The following is a 5,602-nucleotide window of genomic DNA, read 5'->3' as shown; positions in this document are numbered from 1 at the left end:
TAAATTATGGAGCATTTTCTGAGGTCAGGATAACAACCACAATCTTTACAATGTGAACCTAGATGTCCGTTATCTCCCTTTTTCACGCTAATGCGATGCAATCTGTCATTGACACATCTTCCAGTCTGTCCGACGTACTTTTTCTTGCATTTGTTCAGCGGTATCGAATAAACCACTCCATCCGACCACGGCTTTGAGCCGTGGTCGGCATCAAAGGTTAACCAAGCGAAACCAAAACTCAACCAGACTAAGCTAAGCTTTTGTTTTGCATACCCATGGTTAGCTGGGCTAAGCCGCAACCATTCTTTTTCGTTTTTTTTTAGGGAGGGGGGAGGGGGGAGGGGGGGGGGGGAGGTTGGACTAATAACAAAAACTTCTGAAACTGATGCGAGCATAGCAGCGAAAATTCGCATAAGTCACGATTTTGTCCGCTAGTCGGTCATTTAATTCTTCGAAACCTATAAGAATGAGAAGTAGAAAACGCATATGTTGATCTGCCGTTCAACTCTTTCAAAACTCTGCAACCGCGCCCATTACCACTTAAACCAGCCTCCTTGGACAGCACACTCCGACGCCCGTTCCGCTCTATTGCCATCACCAGAAATCGCCTGTCCGCCACCGCCGGCTCTCAAGGGAGCTCGTATTGCACGTGCGGCAGTGACCTCCACTCGACAGACGATTCTGTTTCCCTTTCCCGGCGCGCGCCTCACGCTCTGATTTTCTGTGCGGTTCTGTTTATCTCGGAACCCCTTTTTTTTCTGCTTCACGTGTTCCATAAAACATTGAGATCTAAGGTTTTCGCGTTGAAGTTGGAACTATTCCATTCTCCCGTTTCCATCCGCTTTTTCTTTCTTTCCGCATCGTAAATAAGCGCGTTAAAAAATGCGTCATATTTCATCGGCGAAATCGAGAGTACCAAGATAATGCCGAACCGGCACCGTCGAGCTGTCCGTGGGATTTGGGCTTGCTCGTCTTTTTGTTTGGCAGCTTGCTTCTCGTTTATTCTTCTTTCGAGACGTTCAACACCCGCTCTTTAAAAGCTGTACTAAAACCCGTAGCCAAAGTGGCAGCTGGTACCAGGTGGTTTATGATAAAATTCCCAGCTAGGACAAGCTACGCCCATATGGAAATTTAACCATAAACTAGCTGGTACCAGCTACCATTTTCTTTAGGGACCACGTCTTGCCCATCTTCTCCCCGACATTATTAATGTTTCATCGATGTCTGTGGAAGCACCCCAAAGCCCACTAGGTTTTCTCGAAGAAGTGGTTGACACTTTCCACTTCTTGCAGGCTCGTTACAGTTTTGAGTGTCTTGAATGATTCGCACGAGTGTATTTCTGAATCTATTGTTTGTGCTTTTTTATATTCCTTTATATCGTGTACCGTTCCAACAGTACCGGTACCAGGACGTTCTCACTAGAGTAAGTATAATGTGTGTGTGTGCCGCCAGGCGTTAAAACGTTTTTATTTAAATTATACACCGGCACGCTCCCTGTAAAAACTTAGTCGCGAAACCGTGGCTTTTTATAGCTTGGTCAACAAATTGCCACCTGTGTTCGCGACCAGAAACAATAGATCACTGCTTTGTAGACTGCATGCAGGGATGCTGTATGTTTCTGATTCATTCTAACACGAAAGTGTTTTATGCCCGGGTTCACCAAGATCTCACTCACGTCATATCCGTCACGGAAATGACGTCACCAGAAAAAGTGCAATTGACGCTGCGGCGCCCGGATTCGCTGCGGCGCCCGCCTTCTCGCCGCATCCGGAGGTACGTGGCGCTCTACCGACTGCGCTATGGGCATTTCTTTTCGTGACTGCGCTATGAGCAGAGACGTGAGCAGCTCTACAAAAGCGCCAATTATGTCCTTCCCTATGACTCATTCAGATGGTGCTGCCATCTAGGAGAGGCGAAGCGAATTAGCACATCCTGACCATGGCCTCCGCGATCGGCTGCCGCGCTTGCGCTGCCGGCACCGTTGCACGGCCGCTCGATGAAAACAAGATGCCGTAACCGTTGTGCTTCAAGCTACTGTTTCTGCGCATGCCATTTCTGGTTTTGTTGTCCCGCAATAAACCTGTTATTTTTTTTTTCTTTGTTTCTTGCGTGTCGGCGCCACTTCGTTTGGCGGGGCCAGGCTCGCGAACCCTTCGCACATGAAGGAGGTTCCTTTAATATTCAACTGCTCCTGTGAAGGCAACTTTCACTTTCGTGTTTTAGCGATTCCTATGAAAGAGGGCTCAAGCACAATTTTTTTTAGCGAACACTCAGGAAGGATACCGCGTCATTTTCAATCCGATTTTCGCCATTCATGTGTACTGGCGTACCACCCTATGACCCGTTTGTTTCAATTGTTCTATATAACCTGTGGCGGTGTCGACTATGTGCTTGCATTCCGAGCCACCTAGATCGGCAAAGTCGTATTCCCGAGAAGCGGTTGTGCTTTTACATGGTGTGTGTAACTCTCTAGGACAACGGCCTGTGTGGATTGCCCTCTCGAACTCTTGTGTGTGTTGGCCCGAATTTTTGTGTATTTGTGCTTGCCCCAATTTTTATGTATCCCTTTGTGTTCTTGACCATGTTATGTTCTCGCAATTTCGTTGTGCGTGTTCTCCCATGCAGTACAAAATAAATGATAACTCCATGTTCAAGCTATAGCGCTGCACGAGCCAACCCGGGACTGTAGTAGTGAGGCTCCCTGTATGGCGATATTTACAGAAATTTATGTATTTGAATAAACTGCATGGTATTCAGAAAAAGTTCAAAGGTACACTTGTTTTGCATTCAAATGTCCCTTCCTCGATATGTTCTTTGTATAGAAATGCTTCAACGAGCTCTGCCAATTCCGTTTCACCATTCAAGATTCGTAACTTCAGAAACAGTAGTTCGAAAACACGTACGGCGGGTGGTGATGCCCGTTTTCCAGCTTTTGGAATATCCTCGGCTGTCATGTAACTTCTGATACAGCGATTGGTATGTTTGTTTAGTTGCATTGCATCCTACCGATACAGGTGGACTTGCTTACACAGTTCACTGTTTGTCAGTCTAAACCCGAAACTGAAATGTGAGTATGAATCTCTATGCGCATTCACAAACGCGAAGTGCACATGTTCTCTCAAAACATTTCTTCTAATCCGGGAGCACTTCGAAGCTTCTTGGCTCTGAACTTGGAGAAAAATCCTAACCAGTGGTGTCAGTTCGCTATGTGACCGAGCAATAGTAAAAATATCTGCCGAGTTCTGTGGCAGCCCAAGAACATCGATAACGGAAAAAAATGTAATAGGAATACTGCCTTCATTGCTACTTGAAAGCAATAATCATAGCGGGATAGACCGTCAAGGTAGGTCGTAAATTAAACAGTGAACCATTTTTTTCTGCTCAATTACGTTCAGGTCTGTACATTAACGCACCCAGAATTTTTGTCTAGGGAAAGGTTGAAATTTTGGCATCAAATATATAATATAAATATATATAAATATAAGAAAAAAAACTTTCAACAAGGTAAAAGCACGATTGTTGCCAACGTTTCAGCAAAGAGACTTGTTTTCGTCAGGGCGAAAGCAAGTCTCTTTGCTGAAACGTTGGCAACAATCGTGCTTTTACCTTGTTGAAAGTTTTCTTTTCTTGTGTTCTCTACCATCTTCAAAAGTTCAACTGCTCCCTATATAAATATATAAATATAAGAGAACAAAACAGAAGACAAATGTCAATAAATACTACAAATAAATAAATATAAAGCATAGAAATATATAAAAATATAAAGGAGTGGTTGTCGAGTTTTTGTTATTTTTCCCACGATAAAATTAAGCGTCAAAGCAGACTCCATAACCTATACAATTCGCCTGCATGAATAATGTAATAATGGATACACCTTTACATAACAAAAAAAATTCCGGGCCATCTCCACTAACGTGAAACCTCGGGAGGGGCGAAGCATGCAGTGCATAAGTGCGTTCAAGGATTGTAAGTCTCTCTCTTGCCACATGGCGCGCGCTGATTGGGCCCCGGAGGAGCGCCGGTGAGAGGAGGAATCACGCGCTTGCTGAGGCGGTGGCGCCCTCTCTTGCGTTGAACGAGATTCAAGCAATTTGCATGCCCCATCTGCCCCATGCAGTTTGGGGCAGACGGGGCATAGACCGTTTACAAACAGCTTCTGCCTGTGCTTGACGATTGCTGAAGCGGACAGGGAGCGTTGCGCAAATTTTTAAACCATGTTAGTTTATTTTGAACCGGTTTTATCCATTATGTACTTTTAGTACACGTTACGTTGTAGTGCAAGGCGCTGGAAAACGTGTGTCCCAGTGTTTTAGTACTGTGACCACATGAGAATACGACGACACGAGACGCCGACAGTCCGAACCCCTCAGGGGCTTCGCCCCAAAAAAAGGAAGGCACGCAACGCCTTTTGGCATTGTCCGAAACCTCGGACCCGAGTTTGGAAGGAGGTGGAGAAAAAAGGGATGATGGGTGATCAGGGTGGGAAGGAAATACAACCAAAGCATTCCTGAATGTCTTCTTTGCTGATTAAGTCACGCAAAGCGTCTTTTGCAAATTTTATTTAATTTTTGTTTAATTTATTCACCTTTATTTAATTACCTTTAGTTTCATTACGTTTATTTACCTTTAGTTATTTACCTTTATTTTTGCAAATGTAAGAGTGAAAAACTTTGCAGTACAGTTGACTACTATGTAACGACGAAAATTGTCCCTCCTCTACCGCTACGGTAGCATGGTGATCGGCAGTGAAGCAGTCGAGAAGTTTTAGTATTTTTAAGGTTAAGTGGTTTAATTGACTAATAACATTGACAGACCTTTAACACGTACAAATTTCAAACAATACTAAAAATTACATGAAGTAAATGATAGTCAAGAGAGCAAGAGTACTAAGCGGAACATAGCCGATGGTGAAGGTGTCCCGGAGTAATATAAGGGTCCGATGTCGGGCGGCAGCCTTTCTGAAGTGAGACCCCGGCACCGGCAGCTGCTCCCCGTGAACCCGACGGACAGCGCATTGATTTGTTTCGATTGGGCTATTGAATAAAAAGCGAATTCTGGACACATTTTCCGTAACCAATCGGGGAGACGTTTCTTAACAACAATCAGTCATCTTCTCGCCAAAAAGAAAGGGACCAAACACTAACAGACACAGTCTGAACCCGGAAACTTGCGCTTCGGCAAAAGAATTATTAACGTAGTTGAGACAAAACACTGAAGCAAAGAGTAAAAAAAAAAAATAATAATCCCGGGCCATCTCCACTAACGTAAAACCTGGGGAGGGGCGAAGCATGCAGTGTGTAAGTGTATTCTTGGCGCCTTGCCGTTTTTACATACTCCTCTTACATCAACCCCCACGGCTCGCATTCCACCCTATTACGGAGATTTCATAGTAATACGCGTCCACTCCCCCTTTATATGAACCCTACTCATCATACTGCTTGACGAGCTGCTCTAGCGCGTGCCCTCGTTTCCACTCCCCCCCCCCCCCCCTTCCCCTCGCCAAACACCTTCTACATAGAAGCTGCAGCACACAGGCACAAGCCGGCCTTCACTGTAGCTGTCGTCTCCTGGCCGACTACTACTCCTCCCACGTCTCTCACTA

Source organism: Haemaphysalis longicornis, unplaced genomic scaffold (genome assembly GCF_048455015.1).
Source record: "Haemaphysalis longicornis isolate Haplotype H1 unplaced genomic scaffold, Haemaphysalis longicornis Haplotype H1 scaffold_7, whole genome shotgun sequence".
NCBI lineage: Eukaryota > Metazoa > Arthropoda > Arachnida > Ixodida > Ixodidae > Haemaphysalis > Haemaphysalis longicornis.
Note: the sequence above shows the minus strand (reverse complement) of the source record.